At 34.4% G+C, this 26,660-nt stretch overlaps 1 protein-coding gene and 1 long non-coding RNA gene across 3 annotated transcripts in view; one reads left to right on the top strand and one right to left on the bottom strand.

Annotated features, from left to right (window-relative positions):
• Positions 1-26,660, top strand: part of LHFPL3 (LHFPL tetraspan subfamily member 3) — a 686,319-nt gene that overhangs the window by 366,370 nt on the left and 293,289 nt on the right. The window lies entirely within an intron of this gene.
• LOC116419338 overlaps positions 21,494-26,660 on the bottom strand; it is a 93,019-nt gene continuing 87,852 nt past the window's right edge. The window contains exons 6-7 of the long non-coding RNA XR_004229619.1: positions 22,822-22,847; positions 21,494-21,604 (exon numbers count right to left, since the gene is read on the bottom strand). This is a non-coding gene — a long non-coding RNA (uncharacterized LOC116419338). The remainder of the gene's footprint in view (positions 21,605-22,821; positions 22,848-26,660) is intronic.

Consider the following 26,660-nt stretch of genomic DNA (forward strand, 5'->3'; position numbering starts at 1 on the left):
ATACTTTATCTTTTGTTGCCTAATTGCCTTATTCTAGTTCCTATAGCCTGGGATAACATTAGCTTCCCCCACCTTTTTTTTTTTTTTTTTTTTTTTGGCCTCCATGTGTAGTACCTAGGGAACTTTTCTGACAAGTGAGCCCCAAGAAAAGATATTCCAGAATCAAGGCATTGTCTGTGTCAGCACTTACTTATAATCACAGCTCATAAGCTCTAAGCAATGGGCAAATTTTCATCAAGAAGCCAGAGGACCCATTTGATGAACACAAAAGACGTACAATTGTTGTTTAGTCATATCTGACTTTTCATGACCCTATTTGGTTGTTGTTTTTTTGCAAAGATTCTGAAGTGGTTTGTCATTTCTTTCTCCATCTCATTTTGCAGATGAGGAAACTGAGACAGAGTTAAGTCACTTGCCCAGAGTTACTCAGATAAAAACAGAATGAGACCAGATTTGAACTCAGGAAGATAACTCTTCATAACTCTAGGCCTGGACTAAGTCTGTTGTACCACCTAAATGCCACAGAATTAAAGAAACAATAAAACCCCATCCCCGCCCCCATGAAAACGTGGGACATACTCTCTCACAAGTTATCAGGACCCTGGTGAGGGAGAGCACACCAAAAGAGAACATGTGTGACTGACAAGGACAATGAGAAAAACATGTGGAATTGAGGCAAATGAGATTAAGTGACTTGCCGAGTCACATAGCCAGTCTGAGGTTGAATTTGAGGATTAATCATTCTGATTCCAAGGCCAATGCTCTATTCACTGCACCACCAAGCTGCCTTTTCTTATACTTACTCATGATAGAAGAATTGTAGATTAATTCACAGATGTGTAAGGTGTAAGAGTGCAAGGTAAGAGTATAAAAAAATTCTAGAGATTTCAAATTCTTCATTCATTCTTTCATTCATTCAACAAATGTATAAGACAATTACAGAGAAGAGAAGCTAAATAGATGTCAGTGGACCTGGATGAACCCAAATAAATTTAAGAAGTCAGCATGTTCCTCTGTTGAATTCCCCTACATATTTAAGAGGATCAAAAGTTAGGGAATTGTCCTAAACCCTCCTTATTGAAGAACTTCCTCTTCATGTATCAAAAGGAGAACAAAAGAATTAGGATAACCTTAGGGCAAGTCATTTAATTTCTTTGATCTTCGATTTCCTAATTTGCAAAATGAGGAGATTGGACCACATCACCTCTGATGTTCCTTTAAATTGTAAGGAAGCTGAGGATCACTTATGTGAAAAGTAGTATAGCAAAGTACAGTTCTGATGCACCTAAAGGAAAATGATAATTAAATAAATTCACCCCAGAGAGGAATCTGAGCATTTATCTAGGTGAAATCTGATAGAGGTTTATGATAGTCAGGCCAGAGGGAAATACTCAACCATTCTGTAAGACATTATGAAGGAAATGGGCTGTCATTTTGAATTCAGTCTCCACAGGTTATCTAGAAAGGGCCATGAATTGCTGCTCTCTGACTTATTAATCTTTTTGGACAGGCTCATTAGTATAGCTTCACAGGTCTTCCCCACAACAACCAGTCATCTCTAAGATGTTATCTCATCTTATAATAGGTAGCAAGGAAATTAATTAATAATTGACTTTGCATGCCTTCTAATTAAAATGAAATAAATTCTAAAAGTCTGTGATATTTGGTTCTGTGGAAGGCCTCTAATGAGCTGATTTGGGAATGATCTTAGAGATGGAGTCTTACCTCCATCACTTAAGTCAAATATTTTCCATCTCAGGAATCAAAGCGTGGCTATAATTCACCTTAGAGGACATCTCAGAAAAAAATGCGCATTCCTTCCTTGAAAACTGAAACTCTTTTGTTTTTGTCTTTGTAGCCATGGATAAAAAGCATAGTGGCTTACACCTTTTAGATGCTTAATGAGTGTTTGTGGAATTGAATTGACGTCTCATATGCAAGCCTTCAGTGGTGAACAAATAAAAAAAAACAAGCATAACTCCATATTATCTCTGTTATTAGAAAAGCCAAATGATACTGTGACGTGCTGTCATATTTATAAAGAGGGCTTTTCTTCTCAGAGTGCCTAGAGAACTTTATATACCTACACACATACTGGCTGCCAGGAGAAGACCCCCACTCCTTTCCATCTCTTGCTACTCTTACATTACATCTTCTACATACAAGAGAAATATTCAGGTGTATCGATCATCAGTTAATAATTGTTAATCTACACTCAGAACTGGCTGTCCAAGTAGTGCAGTTGGTAGAGTGCTGGGCTTGATGTCAGGAACATTCATCTTCCTGTCTTCAAATCTGGCTTCAGACACTTACTGAGTGTCTGAGTGATCTCAAATTATTTAATTTTATTTGCCTCAGTTTCCTCATATGTAAAATTATCTGGAGAAGGAAATAAGCAACCACTCTGGTGTCTCTGCCAAGAAAACCTCAAATAGGATCATGAAGAGTCAGACAGGAGTAAAAAGCAACTGAACAACAACATTCAGAACTAAGAGAGAAAAGTGGAAATTGATCATTGAATGGAATAGCATGAACTGTTGGTACAAAGTCCCTTAAATTGACGAATACCAAATATTAAAATTTAGTATTTGGAATGACTTGAGGGACGAAAAGGTAGGAATCTAATATGTAAAAAGATTGTCATAAAAATTCCTTTTCTTGTACTATGAATTAAAGAAGGGGATCACAAAGATTTTGTGTTTAGGAATTATGTCTATGGATTTCATTGGTATCCAAAGCTCCCGGATGCAGCAAATCCCTCCATCAAAACAAGTTGGCATCATCTTCTCAACTTAGAGAGTTTCCTAGAACACTGAGAAATTAAGTTATTTTCCCAGGACTTCTTAGCTATTATGTATTAGAGAAGAGACCTAAATAAAGATCTCCTAGTTTAATGTGTAAGAAGAGACTATCCTTCAGCATCCCTAAAACTATATATTTTTTCACAAATGGACATGCCTTCTAATGGAGAGAGTTATGAGACAGAGGGAGAAAAATAAATGGAAACAGGCAGAAATTAAAGAAGGGATTTCGATAGAATTATTTCAGATGAAATAAAGAGATCGGGATCATAAGATAAAAAGATCTGGAAAGAATCTTGAGGGCTACATAATCTAAATCCCTCTTTTTACAAATGAGGAAACTGAGGCCCAGGGAAATAAAACAAATTTTCCAAGAAGTAAATGGAAGAGTTTGGATTCAAATGGAATTCCTCTGACTTCCAAGACTCTAAGAATAGAGAAAAATTAGATTAGTTATGTTTGGCTCCATAAAGTAGACATGGGAACAATAGATGGGGTTTGCAAAGAGGTAGATTTAGACTTAATTTAAAGGAATGTTTTCTAACAACTAGAGTTGTTCAAGAGTAGGATGTCTCAGAAGGTTGAGAGTTCTCCATCACTGAAAGTAATTCAAGAAATTACTAGTTGAAGATGTTTTACTATAAAGAAGATTCCTGCTTAGGTATGGATTGGAATAGATGCTGTCAAAAATTCTATGAGATTATTGTCACTTAATGTTTCTGGATTTTTATCAAGTACTACCTTGTAGTCAAGGTTACCTAATAAAACAATTAAAAGATATTGTGACTAGGAACCAGACCTGGGGCTTCATTGCTATAGAACATGTCCATATGAGAAAAATACCTACTCTGAAATGTATTATCTTAGAAAATTAAGAATCTGAAAAGTTTAGAGATTTGCCACAGAACATAGAACCTGCATGTAACAGAAGTGGGACTTAAGTTTAGGTCTTGCTCATTTCAAGAGTCACTGGCTATCTCCTACTCCATACTGACTTTCATGATGTTACTAGTAACTAATAAAATGGCTAAAAGATCTTGTGATTATGGAATGCAAAGGAAATATTCCATATCAATGCTAAGTATGTACATAAAGCACATTGTTACTTTATCCAAATTTGTTAACCTTCTTCTATTTATTAACCTTTTAATTTCTGTCCTCTTGCTTAAGCTATTTCTATGCCTAGAATATTTCTTCCCTTTCTCTTCACTTACTGAATACCCTACTGCTCCTTTATAACTTAAATAACACCCCCTCTATAAATCTTTCCCTGATCTCTCCAGCTAATCTAACCCAATCTGATTTTTTTTTCATTTCTCTAATCCATTAATACAGCCTTGTATATTATGATAATCTATGTTTCTTATCCTATAGTGGATTGTAATCTATCTGGGCAGAAAACATATCTTGCCTAAACTTTGGATCTGTCCTCGTACCTACTACCTAGGAGACTGCTTAGTGGTTAAGCCCTTAATACTTATTTTTTTGGTTTTTCATAATTCTTAAAGTTAAATTAGTCTATCCAAAGAGGATATTTCCTTGTTAAAGACTATGCTCCCCTAACACATGAATTTCTCCCATTTTCTTTTCAGTGACATGTACTAACCATCTGGCTTGTGGTGAATGCTGTAGAATGCTTCTGGGAGGTACAAATGTGTTAATTGCTAGGTAGAATGTCCTTTGGGGAGATACAGATGTGGGGGGAATGCTATAAAATGCCCTTTGGGGAGATATAAATGACACTGAAAATACAGCCCTTGCCCTGAAAGAGTTTCTAAAAATTAAAGTTGGAAAAGAGCTTGGAGAGCCCCTAGTCAAGCCCTCTAATTTTACATTTGAGGAAATTAACATCATAGAGAGAAAGTAACTAGTCCAAAAGGATAATGGACACTAAACGCCAAAGCCAAAATTGGAATTCAGATCATCTGACTCTTCAACTAGTGTTCTTCCATTACACTATTTTAATAGACAAAGTCAGAAAAAAACTATTTATCCATACCTGATCAATAATGCCCTCGGGTGGACTATCCAGTCCCACAAGTATGTAAACTTTAAGGCTAAGGGACAATATCTTATAAAAGGGAGTCTACTAAGAATTCATATTTGATAGTAAAAATTAGATTTGTATATCTGTAGCACTAATTCTTGCTGAAGGTGTGGTAAAACCTCTTAGAAAATTACATATGGCAGAAGGGGCATATGTCCAATGCTGGAGTTACGTTGGAGTGCAGCCACAATCATAATGGAGCCAAGTGAATAACACTTCATGGGGTGGATATTGAAGGGGAACTTTAGCCAACAGAAATAATGAAGATCTATTATGGGATTCATAAAAGAAGAAAATAAGACCATGGTTTAAAGGACTACATGCAGAAGCTTTTTGCCTACCAAACAACCTAGTGACATACAGTTTCTCCATCTGCAGATGATGAAAATATCAACTAACTATTAGGGCTCTTAGACTGACAGGTAGGTCAAATCAAGACTTGATGTTCTTTGCCATTTAGGTGATAATACTTCTGGAGTGATTTTAAAAATATGACTAGATGTAGGGAGTAAATTACAAGATGTATAGGAATAAGATATTCAAGAGATTAAAACTCCTTAAGAGAAAATGGCTGTGCAACATCTACTCTGTAATGGTTTTACAATGGGCAACAGATTACAAGTATATGGAGCATATGGGGAGGATTGTGGAGTGAAATATAAGTGTTAGTAAAAGCAAAAGTAAAAAAAAAAAAAAAGAAAAAAGATGGCTGTGAAACATTTAAATGATACATAGGAGATAGTTCATAAGAAGGGCAAAAACAGGCAGGGCAATGTGATTGTTACCCTGTTAAAATCAATATATACCTTTTAAAATCAAGTTGTACATAATATAAAGATTTATGGTTTCATACACATCATCCTCTTTTTCTGTTCTTTGTACCTAAATATAGTCATGATTTTGATGTTCATAAAATGTTGACAGAAACAAAAACACCACCAACAATGTTATGAAGTTGTTCCTCTGTGCCGAGATTTCAATAGCTCCCACTATAACCAGGGGTTTTTATTTATAAAGAATAAATGAAAAAAGGAGCATATGATATGATCCCTGCCCTATAGGTGCATCTGGATGCCTGTATTTAAGGGCATACAATCTAATTGTAGGGAGAAAATACAAACATATTTGTATCAGCAGAGAACAATAAAAATCCACTTTTATATTGCACCTTGAAGTTTATAAAGTAAGGTTCAGTTAGAGCATGACAAGTTTAATGTGTCTCTGAATTTGAAATATTCACTAGGCAATTGATGATTCAGGCCAGAAACTCAGGGGAAAAAACTGAGATTGAACATATAGATCTTGGAGTCATCTGCTTTGAAATAGCCATTAAACCACTGAGACCTAATAAGGTTACTAAGAGACTATGTGTGTATGGAGAAGAAAAGAAATCCTCAGACTTTTGAAGAACATTCATAATTGTTGTTGCTATTCAGTCATTCTAGTTGTATGCAATTTTGTCACTCCATTTAGGGGTTTTCTTGGCAAAGATAGTATAGTGATTTGCCATTTCCTTCTCCAGTTCATTTTACAGATAAGGAAACTGAGGTAAACAGGAGTCAGTGACCTGCCTAGGGTCACAGTTGGTAAGTATCTGAGACTGTATTTAAACTTAGAGCTTCCTGACTCCTGGCTCAAATTCCAACCACTGTGCCACCTAATCACCCCTCACCTATAATTAGGAGATGCAATATGGACAAGCTAGCAAAGGAGACTGAGAAAGAATAGACAAATAGGTGGGAGATGAATGACAGGAAAGGAGTGCTATGAAAATCCAGAAAAGAGGGGGATCAACAGACTGGAATGCAGCAGGTAGGTTGAGAAGGATTAGGATTAAGGGGGGGAAAACTATCCAAATTGGAATTTAAGAAATCACTGATAACATTGGAGAGTGCAATTTCAGATGAATGATGAGGTCAGAATACTGATTGCAAGGAGGTTCAAAAACAAATGATTAGAGAGGAAATCAATGTATATAATGAGTATATAATGATAGATGGACTGTAAGTATGTAAATAGGTTTTTCAAGGAAGGAAAGGGATAGAGAAGATATAATATGATAGCTAGGGGCTGGTTGAGCAGAGTTTGATGAATTTTTTTTAAGCATCAAGGGAACTCAGGCATGTTGGAGGCAATAAGGAAGGAAATAATTGAAGCATTGGTTTAGAGATTAGAAACTGGACAAGGGGAAAATTATTGAAGGTGCCATCTGCTCACAAAAAAAAGGGCATGGAATTAATTACACAGGTAGAAAAAGATTGTCCTTGACAAAAAGGGCCACCTCTTTCTCACAGATGGGAGGAAGGAGTCGAGTGTAGAACTCTCAAGGGTTTTTGAGGTAAAATTATTGAGAAAAGAAGAAACTCATGTCTAATACTCGCAGTTTGTAGTATAATGTCAAGACAGTTTTGACTCCCTAAGTTCCATTTAGTGATATAGGAATAGGAATGGTGAAAGCATACAGTGGGAGTAATATAGAACTGACATCTGGCAAGAGAAAAGCAGTAGATATAACTTCTCTTGCCAGGCTTCAGCCCTGAATTATTCCTTGCACCATCCTGAGAACCTAATTTGGTGTCATTAGCCACAATTCCACAAAACATGAATATCTTGATTTATTACAAAAGAAAGACAAATACATGTGAGAACTTCTCATAGCAAGTACAAAGGAACCCATAATACAGGCAGAGCCTTGGGTATTTTTTGTCACAACAGAAATGGGAAATTACTGGAGGAGAAGGAAGGGGAAGGGGAGAAATTCCTTAAAGCTGAGTCATGAGCAAAGTAAAGCCTGAGTGGAGCTCTCCAGGGAATTGTTAGACCGTGAAGGCAGTAGGATAGACTTGCTTCTGTGAAAAGTCCCAGCTACCCAAATGCTTTATCAGGCAGAGTTAGGTAGTACAGGTTTATAGCTGACCTGACTTCAAAGGCACTGGGAATTTAATGGAGTTCAATTGCAAAAGATAACATATTAGTTTAGATGGGATTTCACCTCTGGAAATTAGGGTGACTCAAGAAAACAAATTCAGAAGGCCCTTCACAAGGTCTTGTCAAATAGCTGGTGCTCAATTCCACAGTTATGTATCCCCATGACCAACCAACATCCTTAACTCCCAGGCCACAGAAATCTAATTAAGGGCAGCTTTTAAGAGGAAAAAAGAAGGAAGATCACGGAGTCCTAAATCTAGAGTAAGGCAGGATCTTAGATGTTATCTAGTACCCAAAGTTTGAAATCTTTTTTGGTCCTTCTTCCAGTTGGCTCTCAGTAAAACCATACTACATACTCCTGTGTAATATAAAAGGAAATAAATTCTAGAGTTCACCATGCTTATACAAATTAGAAAAAAATAAAATAAAAAATAAGCATAAATGGTATTACTTATAAACTCTCTCCTCTTCCATTACCATTCAATTACCTTAAATATTTCTTATGGTGAAAATATGCACTACAAAGGATGGGTACATTAGTGCCATGTGGACTGAGTTCAGCATTGATCCCAAATATATTTAGAAATTACCCTTTCCATTCTCCAAACTTTTTACCCAGAACTTTTTACACTGTATATTTCTCCAGAAGCTTGCCCAACTCAGCATGATCACCTGCAAACTGTTCTTCTCCTTCTAGCCAAGAAAAAGACTGCAGCTTAGTCTAGTGGATGCAGAACTAATTTGTAGCTTGGCATCCCCCCAAATCCATGGTCCCAGATACATTCCATCAAACCCTGGTGCCAACAGATCCCATTCAGAGCTGGATGATGGTGGCTCTCTTGTGACAGTATTTTTTGCCCACTACTTAAACTTAATTGGGAGCAACTTCCTGCATGACAAGCCTCCCATTAAAAAAAAATTTCAGGATGACACCTAAAATCTGTCCCATTCACTCAATGCCAAGAAATTCCTGACTCATTTCCAAGGGAAAAACAACTTGCAGAACCAACAAGTAGGCAGTTCCAACTCCCCTAGAACTGTAACTTCACATGCTATTTAATTAATAGGTTTCTTACTCAACTGAATTATTTAAGAAAGGGAATGGGAAGGCAGAGGCTTGGTCCATCGGCTGCCCTCTACTCTGCTCTGTTGTCTTTATTGCCTATATCATTTGCAGAACCTGACCAGGGGGATTTCTTTTTACAATTCCAATGGGACTTTGCTCCTTCTTGGATAATGCCAGAATAAGAATTGTTTAGAACTCAAATACATTACTAAGTCTAGGGCAACTTAGGCAGGATGCTGAAAGTATGATATATTTTGAAGCGTATATCCTTTTGGTAAGGTTCCCAAGGGAGACTGTCAAGTCTCCATTCTTGGAGTTATTTAGGAAGAAACCAGATAAATATCTACAATGAATTCCTTGGTCATTTACCCACCTGAACGTGGAAAATTGGAACAGATGATTTTCTGAGATCTCCTCCTGGTGTAGAGCCTACTGATATAAAAAGTGCTTTAAACTTTGCAAATCTCTATCTATCTATATCCCTTGAATGTTATAATAATTTTGCAAGATAACTACTAGCACAGAGGAACTGAGAACTTTTGAGAGATAACTCTAAATAGATTTTCCTTATACTACTATACAATTTATTTTGTGTATTAAAGACATTATCCTACAAAAGGGCCCATAAGTTTTACCATTATATAAAATCTCCCTAAATCAGGCTTTTTTCTAGTCAAGCTAACTCATTTACAATTCCTAACTACCCAAAACTGTGTAATTCAATTTCTCCCATCTTGAAGACCTTACACTTGGTATTTTCCTCACTTAGTCAGCAACGTTCCTTAGTTCTTTTCTCAAAATATCTTATTTTCTTCTTAAACAACAGCAACAACAACAACATCCCAAATTGCTCAAAACTCACCTGATCTGGAGGATCTTATCTTATGGCATTTACCCATGATTTCTTCAAAGACTTCAGCAACACACAACATTTAGATACATGTATCTCTGCAGTTAAGTTATCATGGATTGATTTAATACATTTTTTCTTATCATTTTTTTAGTTGTACAAGATATTTTTTTTGTCTGAACTGCTTCTCCCATAAGATTATGGGTTCTTTGTGTCCAAGACTTCAAGTTCTGTCTTTTTTATATCCACTCAATATATAGTGTGTGCATCCAGTAAATGTTTTTGACTAGTGAAGATTCTTGCGAATACAGATAATGGTATACACAGTAGTAACAGACACAGCTAACACTATTATCTTCCCAGCATGGCAGCTTTGACTACAGAAAGTAAATAAAGGTTTGAGCTGGGAATTATTCAATGTATACAGTTATGGGTAGCATCCATGAAGAGCATTCTCAGGGGTGACCCCTTAAGTACCAGAGTCACAGGCATAATGAAGCATCCAATACTTTGGATCATCACAAATGACTCGTATATGGACAGAGATGCACAATGAATTTCATTATGCAGAATTACATGTAGTATAGAATTTTGTTGTAAGCAATTGACTGAAGATGATTTCATTGAGCACTTACAGAATACATTAGTTATAGACTATCTTTTGCTGCAATGGGGGACCTACCTGTATTAGAAAACATATTATCTTTTCTCCTGCCTTTCTTTATCTTTCATTTAAACCAAGCTCTAGCTACACTCCCATTCAGTGCTGGTTTCCTTGGTTACCAATGACTTTCTGTTATTCATTTGTGGATTTTGGGTGTTAAACAAAATATCTCCCTGCTTTTGTGTTGCCTTGACAAAGGTTAGAGGTAGCGATTATACTTTTTTGTCTCGAGAAAAGCAATGCATTTTTTTTCCAGTAAGATTATTACAGTGAAAATAGACTAGCAAATGACTTGCTTGAATTTTCATTATTGAAGAAGACTTATTTCTTTTCGTCATAGGTTTGAGGATTTTTGACATTTGGTTTAGAATGTTATAATCAGCCTGGCTGTGCTGAAAGGATCATTTAGGCCTTTCTATACAAACAAAATAGGCTTAAGTATGGTTTACTTTTTCATTTAAGTCTATATAATATACTTGAATTGCCTGAATTTGATGTAAATAACAATAGTAGTTCACTTTTGCAAGAATATTGGAGGGATAGCAACTCTGCCATTTATGTAGCAAAAGTATCTTCACCCCCATTTTACAAATGAGAACACTGAGGCTCAGAGAGATGTGAAGTGACTGACTTGGGACCATCACAGTTATGGAGGTTCAAAGTCAGAATCTGAATCCATGTCTTGATTCTGAGGCCTCTGAGGCCAGGGCTCTTTTCCATACAGGATACTAAGACTTGGGAAAAGAAGAGATATGAACTACACTTATCCTTACATTAATGTTAAGTATTGTTCCACTCAACAGTGTGCTAAAATGAGCTTAACACAAGTGAATGATGATTAAGCATGTAAAGGGCACATCTTTTCTATACAGCAAGTCATGGGGATGGATTATATTATGAGATATGTAATCTAAAAAAAATTCAAGTTTTGCAGTAATACTTCCAGAGATGCAGCCTGTTTCAAAAGTTTTCACATTCTTAAGATTAAGACAAAAGAAATATCATTTAGAGATCCTTTAGTTTAGCATCCTCATGTGAAGAATGAGGAAAAAGAAATGAAAAGAAAGAAAATAACAAGTCCCCAAGCCAGTTGGTAAAAGAGTTCACCCTAGACTGCCCTCCTTCTGACTCACTGTCCAATGGTTTGTAGTTTCTTCTGCATTCTGTGCTGTCTCTGTTCATGCTTCCTATGTTTTTGGACACTTTATTCTTTTTCATTTTATTTGATTTTGATTTTTTTCTCAAAAGTATTTTATTCCCCCCAATATATGTAAAGGTAGTTTTCAACATTTTTTTTGGTAGAACTTTGTTCCAAATTTTTCTCCCTCCCTCCCTTTTCCCCAAGAGAGCAACCAACCTGATATAGATTAAACATATACAATCCTTATTTCCATGTTTGTCATGTTGGGGCACTTAACTCTTAAAAAAAAGAACTTTTACTTGCTGTTTTCGTGGTATATTCCTATTTATTATGTAACATGTCTATTTTGATGTTTCATTATGGAAAAGTTGTAACTGTAAAATAGTGATGCTGTTATAATATATTAAATTATACCACCTTCAAATTCTTTCTCCAGTGTTCCATCCTCTTCCCTCAAAAAGAAGGCTCCCTTGAATGTGATGTCTAATAATAACAATACATTAGCTAAATATTTACTCATTTTTGTCACAATTCAACATGACTTATTTGTGCCTAAGGATATGTTCCTTCTCAATATTACTATTCTGAAGGGTTCTATATTAATTTAACATTCATAGAGAATGCTTTAATTTTTAAAACACTTCATTCCATTTTATGATTTTTATAATGATCCCAAAGTAATCTCTATGTCCATATTCTTAAAATTAGATGGCATGTTTATTGAAGATTTTCATTATGTTTCAGGATTTCTACACTCCACAGCACCAAAGGATCATTAGAGCAACTGAAGCCAGCCTAAAAGCTCTAGGAAAGGAAACTGCCAAGAACTGTCTTTAGTGACACTTGAGCATATTCAAATTATACATATATAAAGTCTCTCAAAATACACAACTTAAAAATTAAAACTTTGGACTTGAGTTATTCAGAAGAATAATCATTTGGCATATGTATGCAAGTAAGTGCATATAGATACAAATATATATGATGGAGACAGCATGGTATGGCAGATGACCTTAATATACCAAGAAAGTACATTAGCTCAAGTTCTCGCTCTGACACATATTGGATGTTTCCCTTAGCAAGTCACATAGCTTCTCAGGGTCTCAAACTGTACCCACAAACATTAAATTAAAGGAGTTGTAAGCATGCATGAATCAGATTATAATGTAATTGGAAAATACTTAAAATAAGAATACAATAAAATATAGATAATGTTAATATGTGTTTTCTTAATATGCAGCTAGCAGGAATCCTTATGTACAGTTTTGTGGCCCCCGTTTAAATATGAGTTTGACAATATTACTCTTAAATTAGGTATGAATTGCAATCTGTATTGGTGGTGGGAGCTTCTTCACCTGAAGTGCCTAAGAGCAATGAAATCATAGGAATGCCCTTGTCCTGTGCTCATTGATGTAAAGGGCTCCCTTTTAGATTGGTACCTCTCTGCTGTCTTAGGGATAAAAGTCCCAGGGTACAAAGAGAGTGAATAATTTGCCCGGGTCTCACAACCAGTATTTGTCAGAAGCAAGATATGAAACTATATATGTACCTGACTTTGTGATTAGCTCTCTTACTACCACATTATACCGCCTCATCAAAATGTACATATAGACATGTGTATATGGATGTATATTTGTATAAATGTATGTATTATTCAATCTGGGATCTAAACATGAATTTAAAATATACACTCAGAGTCTTATTACTCAAGACAACCAGACTATCAACTAGTAACCAGAAGCCCTATATAACTTTAACCTTGCTGGGTTGTTCAAGTTGGGAGACATAGAGCTCACAACATTCTTTTGTGTAGCCTAAAACAGATTAAAATGTAAAAAGATTTAACAAAATAAATAAAAACATAATACAATATAGATAATGTTACATTTTAAAATTCAATCAATATGCAGCCCTCAGGAATCGTTTTATATAGTTTGCTGCCAACCTTCTCCCCTCACCCCCCAACAATTTCTTTTTGAGTTTGACATCACAGCTGCACAGTGCTTGTTTCATATAAACCTTGATGATGGGCAGGCAATAGTTCATTTGGAGACATGAACAATCCTGAGACATAGACTTCAAAAAAAAGAGTGATGGATAAAGCTACTTGCTCTCTGGTCAACACATTCATCTCCCTTCCAATAAAGACTTTGGACAATAAATGACCCTGAGTTTGATACAGATTTCCCCATTATTTGTGTTCCAGATTAAGCCTCCGTGACACTGCCTTACCATTCCCTCATCATGCCCCACCTGTTAAAGTTTCTGTTGACTCTTTATATGTTGTCTTCCCTCATTAGAATGGTCAGAGATTTGCTTGCTCATATTGTATTCCCAGAATTTAGCTCAGTGCCTTGCACATAGGAAGTGCTTAATAAATTCAGTTACAGAAAAAAAAAAAAAAAAAAAAAAGAAAAGCAATATAGTACTTAGCATCTCACATGTAAGGTGTTGGAGATCACTTAGCTGGTAGGGGAAAAATATAGATAGATAGATAGATAGATAGATAGATAGATAGATGGTGGCTAACGAGTTAAGTGGTAGGATTTTGGTTATTACCACCCAGAGATGAAATTACATATATTTTCTAGGAAAAATGCTCTGCTAGTTACACATTTGCTAAATGTAGTGAGTTTAGGTTAGTTTTTAAGGAAGCATATACTTGTGAATTTTTGCTTAACATTATTTAAGCTATCTGTTCATCTACATGGGTGGTATTATTGGAAAAACATTTTACAAAATATGTGTTAATGGTACATGATTATACAGTTTTTCAGTACTTCAAAAGTGCATGATTTTATTGGTATAGGTATCCACAGCATCCATCAGTGCAGACCCAAACCTCTCTATATCTTAGTAAAAAATATTCATATGTTTCTGAGGCCAGATTGATATTGAAGAATCTTCAACCAAACAAATCAAAACGTGATTATCAGTCTGTTATTGATAGGCTTTATTGTACTTAGACAAGATTTTTTTTTAATAATAGAAGTAGTCAACTCTCATTAGATCCATATGCAAGCTAGGCAGAAGAATTAATGTGACCTTGAGTCAGGGACATCTGATACCTACAGGTACTTAACATTTCTCTGGCTAAGTTAATAACAGTATCTCTTTTCTTAAGATCACTGTAGAACCAAATAGGTTAGCATGAGTAAAAAAACAAAACAGAACAAAACAAAACAAAAAAAAATTCCACAAGGCTTACAACAGTATATAAATAATAAGTTTTTTGCAAAGACTTTCCAGTTGAAAAGGTTGAGGGAGAACTTAAAGGATACACAGTCACCCAAAAAATAGACATATTAGGACTTGAATGAGTGGGAGACCATTTGGCAGGGAGGTAATGGATTCAAGTTGCAGAAGGAAGCATATGTACTTGGACATAGACAATGAGGGAGTTTGTTATAACTGTACATATCCAAAAGCGTTTTGTTTCTTATTTTATCTTTCTTATTAAGTCAATACATAGACAGTAGGGAGCCTTATGTACATACAACTTGTTTGTTGTTTATTCGATTGTGTCAAACCCTTCTTGACTCCTTTTGGGTTTATTTGTTTCTTTTTTTTTTTTTAAGCAAAGATAATAATAGAATGGGTTTGCCATTTTCTTCTCCAGTTCATTTTTACAGATCAGGAAACTAAGGCAAACAGCGTTAGGCAGCTTGCCCCGGTCCACACAGCTATTAAGTGGGTTACATTGGAACTCGGGATGATGAGTCTTATTCTAGTCCTAGCACTAGATGTCTGGGACTAGACACGATGTCACCACCTGGTGGTACAGCTAAGTGGTCCCCATTCCTATTTGAATTTGATACTACTACTCTTCATAGATGAGTTGCAAGCTTTATTAGTAGAGGGAAAAAAAAAAATATTTGCTCATTTGAATAAAATATAATAATTTGAATAAAGTAAAATAATTTAAAAATGAAATGAAATAAAAAGACTTTAATAGAGGATTCATCAATTAACATCTTTTTGTTGTTTATTAGTGGCAGCTAGGTGCCACAATGAATAATAGAGCATTACTTGAATCAGGAAGACATATTCCTGACTGCAAATCTATCTGGCCTCAGACACTTCCTAACCATGTCACTCCAAGCAAGTCACCTAACCCTGTTTACCTCAGTTTCTCCATGTGTAAAATGACATGGAGATGGAAAGGGCAAACCCCTTCAGCATCCTTGCCATGAGAATACCAAAATGGGGTCATGGACTGTGAGATTCTACATCTACAAATTGTTAGTTCTTATTAATACCATACTCCCCTGTATAGTTGATTAAGGAACTGACCTTAGGGTCAAGAAGTTCACATTCTCTTTCAGACACAGACTGGCTATGTGATCTAGAACAAGTCATTTAACCTCCCAGTGCCTTAAGCAACTCTCCAAGTCTATAATTTGCAGAGAAGTTTCTGATATCCTTTGGTAAAAAGTAAAAATAAAAGGTTTCCTCTTCAAGAATGAAATTATAATCTAAAAATCTAAATCTAAAAATAATTTATCACCTTTCTTTCTGCTGATGTCCTTACATTTATGCAATATATTACAAACTAATAGAAAATAATGGAAGTCAAGAAATATTTTATTTCTTGAAGGAAAATGATTATAGATAATTATGGATTCCTATCCCAGCAACCCCAGCAATATTCTGGACTTGTTTTTTTTCAACTTTTAACTTTACTTCAAATAGGATTTCTTAAAGTAAGACTACCTTTATCCTTCTCAAATAGTAAATAACTTTTTTTTACCTTAGCCTTCATTAGTACTTTTTTATTTCCTTTGATATTTTTATTCACCTGTTATTTTGGTATTTTATACTAGTATCATCACAAGGATCATGAGATAATAGATTTAGAGCTACCAAGGATCTTTTTAAGCCATCTAATCTAATTCCTTTAATTCATGTGTGGCATTAAGTTCCACTTTTGGGTTACTTCACTTACCTCAACCTATATTTGACAACCTATATACTGACAAGTCTGATTTTCTGAGAGAGGGGGTTAGCAAGGCTATCATGCTTCTACAACTCTATTCAGCTGCCATGGTTCTGAGCATCCCCATGATATGGGATAAGAATCTAACTACATTGAACATAGCACAGTGTTCCATATGCAATAGTAGTTTAATATATTCATTTTGGCTGAACTGTATTAGATTGCTGCATCTGTAAAATAAATCATTTGGTCTAAATGATCTCTAAGCAAGCTTGCTCCTTGGAAGGAAAGTTCTGGCAGATCTAGGATAGCATTCTAAAAAGCAGAGATATCACCTTGCCAACAAAGGTCCATGTAATCAAAGATATGATTTTTCCAGTAGCAGTTTTATAACTGTTGAGAATTGGACTGTAAGGAAAGCTAAGTACCACAGAATCAATGCTTAAGAATTGTGGTGCTGCTTCTTAACAATGGGATGATTCAGACCAATCCCAAAGATCTTGTGATGAAGAGAACCATCTCCATCCAGAGAGAGGATTGTGGAAACTGAGTGTGGAACACAACATAGCATTCTAACTCTTTTTATTGTGTTTGCTTGTATTTTATTTTCTTTCTCATTTTTTTCTTTTTTGATTAGATTTTTCTTGTGCAGCAAGATAATTGTATAAATATATGTGCATATATTGGATTTAACATATATTTTTACTATGTTTAACATATATTGGATTACTTGCTATCTGGGGAAGGGATGGGAAGCAGTGGGGGAAAGATTGCAACACAAGGTTTTTGCAAGGGTTAATGTGGAAAAATTATCCATGCATATTTTTTGAAAATTAAAAAGCTTTAATAAAAAAAGAAAAAGAAAGAATTGTGGTGCTGGAGAAGACTTTTGAAGTCCTTTGCACAGCAAGGAGATCAAATCAATCAATACTTAAAGAAATAAATTCAGATAAAATACTGAACCTGAAAGTTAAATACTTTATTCATCTAATGAAAAGAGAGGACTCACTGGAAAAGATCTTGGAGAAGGGGACAATAGAGAATGAGATAGATAAAATGTCATGGAAACAATGAATATGAACTTAGATAGACTTTGAGAAACAGGGAGGATAGAAAGGCCAGCTGTACAGTGGTCCACAAGGTCAGGAAGAGTCACACATGCCTGAATATCTAAATAACAACCATCTCTAAGGTTCCTTCTACCTTTAGATCTGTGATTCTCCAAGCCTCTGATATTCATTAATAGTTGGAAGAGAAAATGGTATTTTATCAAAGTACAAACTAAAAAGAGTACCTTGTTCCCAGTTATCACGCCTGCTTTTTTTATTATTATTATGCCTGCTCTATATGAGGGCTGTTAGTATTTTAACTGTTCTAAACCATGTGTTGTTAATGGCATTAAGAAGGTAATGGCATGAATTTGTCAACTGAGATAGTAATAATTGTTTGAATTCTTGCTGAGGATTGAAAATCAAAACAAATGTTTGTATACATTATACTTAAAGCTTTCACATTGGAAATTCTTCTCTCTGACCAAAAATTTCCTCTGCCTCCACATTTTTTTTATATTTCAATTCATTCTTCCCTACTTTTCCTTGCCCATTACTGCAGTCTTTGGATCTGAGTGCTAGAGCTATTTCCCAACTACATAATTTTTTAAAAGCTCTATTTTCTTTTCCATTTTAACTAAACTCCTTTCCCTAGTTCATAGTCACAATCAACTCATTCTACCCTATAGATAACAAATCTCTCATTTTGACAAGCAAATAATGAACTGTATTATTTGGCTAGTGACTTGCCACCATTAAGCAGTCTTGATGATATGTAGGTTCACTTAATCAAGTGTTTTTCAATAGATACTAAAAAAATTATTTCTCTGCTCTCTCTTTGGCAGAATAAAAACATGCTATTAAATCATAAAGCACTCATGAGAAGGGAATTATATGTGGGTGCTAAATCATAAGGGTACAATTATGAAGAGCTTTCAGATATATTTTTGTGGTGTTATAGGGAAGATCACTTAATATCTGGAAAATGGCTGGTTGGTACAAAGAACCTGGGTACATAGTAGGTGCTTCATAAATATTTACTGATTGATTTCGCCTGACTATTAATTACTCATTGGGTAACTTCAGGAAAGTTATGACTTTTATGAGCCTATTTGCTCCCTATAATTTAGTAATAATAATAATAATAATAATACCTGTGAACTCCACAAGATTTTAAGGATCAAATGACATGATACACATGAAAACATTGTGAAAAACTGAAAATATGAAATAGCAAGTATGAAATAGCAAATATTACAAAACCTATATGGTCAAGTATATTCATGTTTTTGCATATTTTAATGACTATATGTACATACACACATAAATACACATGCATACTTTTATTTGTTTTGGTTCAGACTTGTGATTTCATTAGTCTGCAGAATTCCCAATATTGAAACCAACAGAGATCAAAAATTCATTTGTCACTCGGAGTCTTAGAGTACTTTTTGTACTGCTGAAAGGTTGAAGTTAGTCCATAACTGGTCCATAGTCTCACTGATTTTCTATCATGTATGCATCTCTTATACATAAGAGAGAGAAATGATAACCATATCTTCCTGCTGCCAACCCCATGGTACATCTTTTTAGATACATACACACATGTTCAAAGTAGAGAATTACAGAACTAAACTCAAACACATCTTTCAACTTCTCACATCTGATTTCTCCTTTTCAAGTGGATTAAAGAAATCATATTTACACATTTGATTTTGGGAATCTTGAATATGACAATATAATATTAAAGTTTTAACCCTTATCTGAAGTATCCTAGAAGTAGTTCTCTTCTTCATTCTTATAATTATTGGATTCAGCTTAGTCAGGTACTTTAGACAATTTAATTTCCTTCATTTTTCAGATGAAGAAATTGAGGCTCAGAGATTTTAAGTGATTCTATCATGGCTTTAATAAGTGATATGATAGCATTTGAAATTGGATCTACTTCCTTTGAAGTTTTCCACTATAATATGCTACCTCTTACTATTTATTAACTAATTTATTAACTAAATGAATAGTTTCTGAATATCAATCATGTAGAAGATACCAGAAGGTAAGAGGGGAAAAGGTTTTATGACAATTATATAATACTATAGTATAAAGAAACATAGATAGGGATTGTTAGAGTTGATTTTTTCATATGCCCTAAGACAAGACACATAATTGCAAGATCATTTCATATTGTGATACTCATGAAAAGCATCTTCAAAAAGATTACTATGTCTGTGAAATAATCACACATTGTGCATAATATCAGTTGCAGAAAGTATAGAAGTTCTTTATAATGGGTAAAGAAATTCTACAAAGAATTTGTTAAGACCACCTAAATTAAATTCACATACACTTTACTACTTATTGTCTTGAATACAAAGGCAAAAATAGATGAACATAGTGAGGGATACATTGTAAGTGTTACTAAGGAATAGGAACTAAAAGTGACCAAAGATTTGTACATAATACAGAAGTCACACATGTTTACTTCATGAATACTTTCTTCAAGAAAAGAAGCAATAAACATTAGACAGGAGTACCAAATAACATCACAAAAAAAATGAAAGTAATATAGGTTAACACAAAATAAAAGATTTGTTACTGATATGTGTCATTCCTGAGATATCAGTCTATGTATTATCATATTACTGACTTATGAAAGAAAAGATCAGTTATCATAAAGCTATAAAAAAAAAGAACAATAATGAGAAACAGATAAGGAATGTTTCCAGCTATGGAAACAATTGAAACAACTCAAAACTGATATACTCAACCAATTATTGATAATATAAATGAATAGTGAATAGTAGGAAGGATATCTACTAATCAGTCAATCAGGATTTATTAACAGATTATGTGTCAGGCACTGTGCAAAGTAAACAATGGAGGTTTAGTAATGAAAGGCAAGAGTTAATCTCTGCTCTTTAGGAGCTCAAGATCCTAGTGGAGAAGACAACAATCAAATATGTACAATCTCTATATAGGACAAATAGGAAATAATTAACATAGTGAAGGCCCTGGAATTAAGAGAGACTGGGGGAGCCTTCATGTAGAAGATGGGTTTTTGTTTGGGACTTGAATTATAATGATTTTATAAAATTTTTGTGATGTAGATCAATTATCATAACAAAGAGACTGAAAGCGTCTAAAGAGCACCATAGTCAGTAAATACTTAATTTACTTGCCAAGTGGAAAGAAATGATGGTCAGAAATAACACTAATTTCAAATATAACCTTGTTTATAAAATCTTACAAAGAATAATAATGGAAGATTGTGAGCAGTTTCATACAGTAGGGAGAAGCCAGTTTCAAAAATTCTTGGTAAGAGCCCAAAATAAAGTCATCCGAAAGGCATCCAAAGATGAAAATGGATGGAAGTCAAAAGCATGAGAAAAATGAAAAAGGTCTTCAAAATTGTCATAGAAAACTTTTTTTTTTTTTTTACCATCAACGACAATAAATGTAACACCCTTAGACTCAAAGTCTAAGATTCTAACCCATTCACCCAAATGTGCTCATAGAAGAAATATAAATAGCACAAACAAGATTAGGAAAGCATTCAAATTAAATCAAATTTACTCAGAGTAAAGGCAGTACAATTGTGAAGACATGAAGCAAAGGGTGAGACCACTTCAAAAAAAGTCTGAAGGAAAAATTGGTGAGATAATGAAAATATTAAAGGTGTGGAAATAATTGTCACTCTATTAATAGCCTTCCAAAAATGGCTAAAATTATGCTACTATTAACCTATATGCCTACTTTCCCATATACATTTATGTATGTATATATTTTAATGAAAATCACCTCTAAAGGCATTGGGAGCATCCTTAATGAATTTATTGGAAAATTTTCACAAATGATATTTCATAGTGGAGCACATTTTTACCATCACACAAATAACAGATTCTGTTCACTCTGTTTGTGAACTCAAGGCCTCACTTTAATTTTTTGTTTGCCCTGAAGTCAGGAGGACCTGAGTTCAAGATTCAGCCCCTTACCACTTCCTAGCTGTGTGACCCTAGGCAAGTCACCTAAGCCCAATTACCTCAGAAAAAAAGAATATACATTACCCAGATCAGAATAGTCAGGTGAATAAGTACTTTTATGAGACTTATTTATCACTCTTCATATCTGGAACAGATAATACAAATGGACAATGAGTTGGACCTGGCATCAGTCAATAAAAGGAGATCTAGCTTACCTTTAGGAAAAATTTTAATTCTTTTAAGATCCCAGATTTCCCCCAGAAGTAAAGGTTCAGTTTTTTAATCCCATTATTCTACATGGGTTGTTATTTGGCTACAAGACACACAACATAACAATAGTATCTAAAGAGTTCAAAATTAGCATCACAGATAATAGTTAATGGATACATGTACATTAATTGTCAGCTTTGAAGAAATTATAACATGTAACAAATGAAGGAGAGAGTTTCAAAGATAATAGGAATTAAAGATATAATCAAGAATATAAAAAAAGGTACATTAATCAGTTGGCACAGGTGAGGGATGATAAACAGATGATTTGAATTCTCCTCTGAGATCCTTAAGATTTCAGGAGAGAGGAAAGAAGACTTCATGCAATGGGTAAACTCATAGAAGGCAGGATATACACAAGAATCATTGAAGATGAAGCGTCATAGATGACTTTCAATCTCCACTTTTGGAAGAAATGTCTAAATTAATGAAGTTGCTGGTCCATTTGTGTATATTTTAGTATGAGCACTTCATAAGAGATTGTCTGTGAAACCTAGATTTGTCTTTAATAAAAGGAACCGAATTATTTCTTTAACAATGATTTTACAATTGGACCATTTATCTGTGAGCATGTTTCTAAACATAGTAAATCATTTGGCAAGTGTCCACACAGCCTTTTGACTGTATTTAAGGAGTAAAATCAAGCTGTGTGTTTGCCCCTACTGTTGCTATTTTCACAGCATGGCTTTAACCATGCCATAAATTCTGCCCTAAAGGACTAAAACAAGTAGGTCTTGACTGATATTAATGATAAATGCTTTGCCCTAAACATCACATATCCATATGTAGTCTTATTTGGAACAGTCTGATTTTTTTAAAACATTCTTTCATCCCATATATATTGTTTTGCATTGAGAAGAATCCCTTAGGATATCAAGATAAATATGCTTAATGCTTTATGCATTATCACTATCTGCTTTTAATTAGGTGTCTAGTTTGATTTATAGATAACAGATCAATTTCTCCATATGTATGCATACATATGCATATATAATAAATGTACTACATAGAAGCAAGCAATATGATTTCTATACAAAAATAAAATTCATTTCCTTTGTTACAAAATCAATTAATGAACATTTCAGCACTTACTTTGTGCAAAGTAATGTCCTAGGCACCTGGAGAAATACAAAGTTTATGTGAGGCATAATCCCAGCCTTCATGGAACTAATGGACGATTAGGAGATAAATATAAACATGATACTTTGTGACATACATTGAAGAATTATAAAGCAAAATCTTTTCTTAATGAATTGAGAGAACAAATATCATTTCCTGAAATGGTTTGATATCAAATAATTCTAATGAATGATTCTTTTAGGAAACAGAGTATATTATTATTATTCTAAATATTGCTCAAGGTGAAGGGCAAACTAGCTAATATTGTTATAAAATCCTAGAAGATTATAGATACCACAGAAGTTATAGTCCCATCATTGTAAATATTTACAATTTTCCCTAATACCATGTACAATTTAATTATAATCATACTTACCCATATTAAAAGAAAAAGGGCATGTTTCTTTCTCTATATCTACTAGAATTCTCTTGACCCTCACCCTCTCAGATACCATGAATAAAAGCTGAATTTCTTGAGCTTTATGAGATGGATGTACTAGAGCCAGCTTGAACCAGTTTGGAGAACCAGTTATTAAATTTTAAATGATTATTCACAACCTCTGAAATTGGCTACTGCTACACATTGGGGCTTGATTTTATGTTATAGTAATTGTCTATATGTAAGAAAGGGATAGAGGATATGTTAATAATGAAAATTAAACATTAAAAATGTGTCAGGTACCTTTTTAAAAAAAAAAGAATCAGTTGTTTAAGTCCTCTACATCTTCTGTTTCCCTAAACACCTCACCTAAAGAGTCTTATTGCAACTATTCTTTAACTATTTTACCTCCTACTCTGGGTTTGAGTCAGGAGAATTCCCAAATAATGAGGCTAAGGATTACATTATTAAGGGCAATACCATTAGGCAACAAATATTCTTTAACATGTTCCTTCATTCATTCAGTGGTGGTCATTATTACTGTTAAGAAAGAAAGGAAATCCAAAAAAGAGAGAAGTAGAAGAGAGAAAGATATCTTTTCACCTTGATTCCATCCTCTCTTTAAACCATAGATAGCTGAGTGAGCACATTCCCTTGTTTTCCTCCTCCCCCTCTCCCCCCCCCCGCACCCCCCCCCATGATTTCTTAATTGTACCATAAATTTGTTTTTGACTGAGAAACTTTAGCTCCGTGGATGATTGGGCCACAGATCATCATGGGTGCTTCCTACATCCTAGCCATTGCAATGAAGGAAATCACTGTGACCTACTATGAATCTTGGAGTCCAGATTTGTGTCCTTGCCTCAGCTTTTGAACCAGATCTTTGGCTTTATTAACCTTGATAATCCAAAAGTACCTAAATGCCCCATTTCCTGTGACCTTTTATCCTCTTGACCTTCAAAGAAGTAATTTGGAATCATGCATCTCAGATCCATGTTGGGTTTTAGAAATGATTTCCTTCTACAATTCTGTCTTCAACCAGGAACTTTTTTTTTTTTTTTTTTAAACAAAACCTGACTAACAATGAGTGATCAGCACACCATCTGCTTTGTCAGCACAGTTGAACTGATTTACCCAATGCTAGTTTCAGGATTAGATTTCTTTCTGATCAATCTCAGTTTGGACAAATGATCAATCTTTTTAGCTGCAGAAGCAGTAAGGGGGAGAAAAATGTAGTGATATGTATTTGCGTTATTCAAAGTTCCCTCTATTTCCAAGAACTAGGGGATAACTTTTGAATTATCTGTGTATTGTAAACAATTTATCTTCACAATTACAGTAGTGCTTGTTATTGAGATTGCCATCTTTTAAATAATTTGTATCATGAAATGTCTGTGCTGGAGGGAGCTGTAAAGGTGCTATGTAAGCAATACAAAATCAGCTTCCTACTCACCTTATGCTGAAATGTGAGGCTTTCTGAAAATCGGTTACTCATTTCAGGAAAAAGCCTGAAGTATTACCTTGAAAATAATTTTAAAATATGGTAGATTTATACAGACTAGAGACATAGATTTGGGGCTCAGCTCCACAGAGATGATAGTTAAAAACATGAGAATGAGATTGTCAAGGGAATAAATGTAAAGATAGTGAATATTCACCTTAAAGGTTTGAAAAAGACAAAGAAATAGTTACAGAGGTAGAAGGAGGACTATGAGAATATACAGGTCTAAGAGTGGGGAAGAAAATACATAGGACACAGAGAGCAAATATTACCTAAAGAGCTTATTAAAAAGGGGTGATCAAAAGTATCAAAATATGTAGAGAGACAAAGAGGATGTGCATGGAGGAAAAAAGGGCACTGGATTTTGTAACTGGGAAATCATTGAAGACCAAATAGAAAGAGAAGTCTCAGTGCAATTTTAGCTGCAAGAAGGAGAGGATAAAATTTTTAGAAAGGAATTAAAGGTCAATCATTCAAGCAATAAATATTTATTAAGGACTTATTTTATATCACATACTGTATTAAGCACTTGCAAACAACTTTTTCAAAAAATTAAGGATTGAATAGGGGATGAGAGAAAGTAATAGCAGAATAAGATAAAGGGTTAGCCTTAGTAGTAGGAAGGCTATGTCTTCTATTACCATAAAGAAAAAGAGAACATGGTAATTGTGTGAAATTTTGAATAATGAAAGAGAAATGAAGCCATATTGAATGACTTCAAAGTTCTTTGACAAGAAGAGGATTCAGGGGAAGAAGAATTTCATTCTTTTTTACAAGAAATGTTACAGGGGAAAAGAAAGCAGTTTGGCAGAAATTAGGTTTAGACCAATTGCTTTTAACGGGCACGCGCGCGCGCGCACACACACACACACACACACACACATACACACACTGAATAACATAAATATGAAAAGGTTCAACATAAAAACATCAGAAAAGATGAAATTGAGTTTTTACAACTCAAGTTCAGGGAAAGTTCGGTTTTTTGAAGTCACAAATCTGCCAGACACATAAATTTAAGATTATCCTAAATCCAAGTTTTGTTCTGCTTGGAGAGAAATGTTCAAACTGGCAGAGTACCCTTATGCCATCAGACTTCTTTCTAATACAAGACATTTTGAAGAGCTATTTATAGGAATCTTATTTTAAAGAAAGGTTACAATATGATTTCAAAAAACAAGTTTGGGTTAATATTCCACTCCATCTGATCTAGAGATTATAATCAGTACTGTTTTTATTTTTTGTCATAAAGCCCTTGGCAATCTGGTAAAGCTTATAAATATTTACTCAAAATAATGTTTTTAAAAGCGCAACATAAAATATATTGAGTGACCAAAAAATCCAACTTTATTAAAATACAATTATCAAAGTTTGTTTATAAAAAACAAATTCAAGGGTCCCAGGTGAAGAATTCCAGAGCTAAGAGAGTAATGGACACAGAATCTTCTCTTATTATTGCCATTCAGTCACGTTGACTCTTCCTGAGCCCATTTGGGGTTTTCTTGGCAAAGATACTAGAGTGGTTTGCCATTTCCTTCTCCAGCTCATTTTACAGATGAAGAACCTGTGACTTGCCTAGGGTCATGCAGCTAATAAGTATCTGAAGCTGGATTTGAATTCAGGTCTTTCAGACTCCAGACCTGAGCCTCTCATCTTCCCCTAATTTTCTCTTAAAAACCATTTGAATATTTTTTTGGCTATTATATTTGTGTCCTCTTGAAGTATTCTAAATTGTCTCTTTCTCTCTGTTATTAATACCATAATACTTTCCACTGGAAAAAAAGGTCATTCCTTTAAATAGATCATAATTCTAATCCTTAAAGAAGATGATGAAAACAATCATCTTAACTAAGCAAGGGATAACAGTAATAAGAATAAGAATAGCTGCTAGAATTTATAAACCTAAGATTTATAAAGAGCTTTACAAATATT

The sequence above is a fragment of the Sarcophilus harrisii genome, chromosome 5, assembly GCF_902635505.1.
Source record: "Sarcophilus harrisii chromosome 5, mSarHar1.11, whole genome shotgun sequence".
NCBI lineage: Eukaryota > Metazoa > Chordata > Mammalia > Dasyuromorphia > Dasyuridae > Sarcophilus > Sarcophilus harrisii.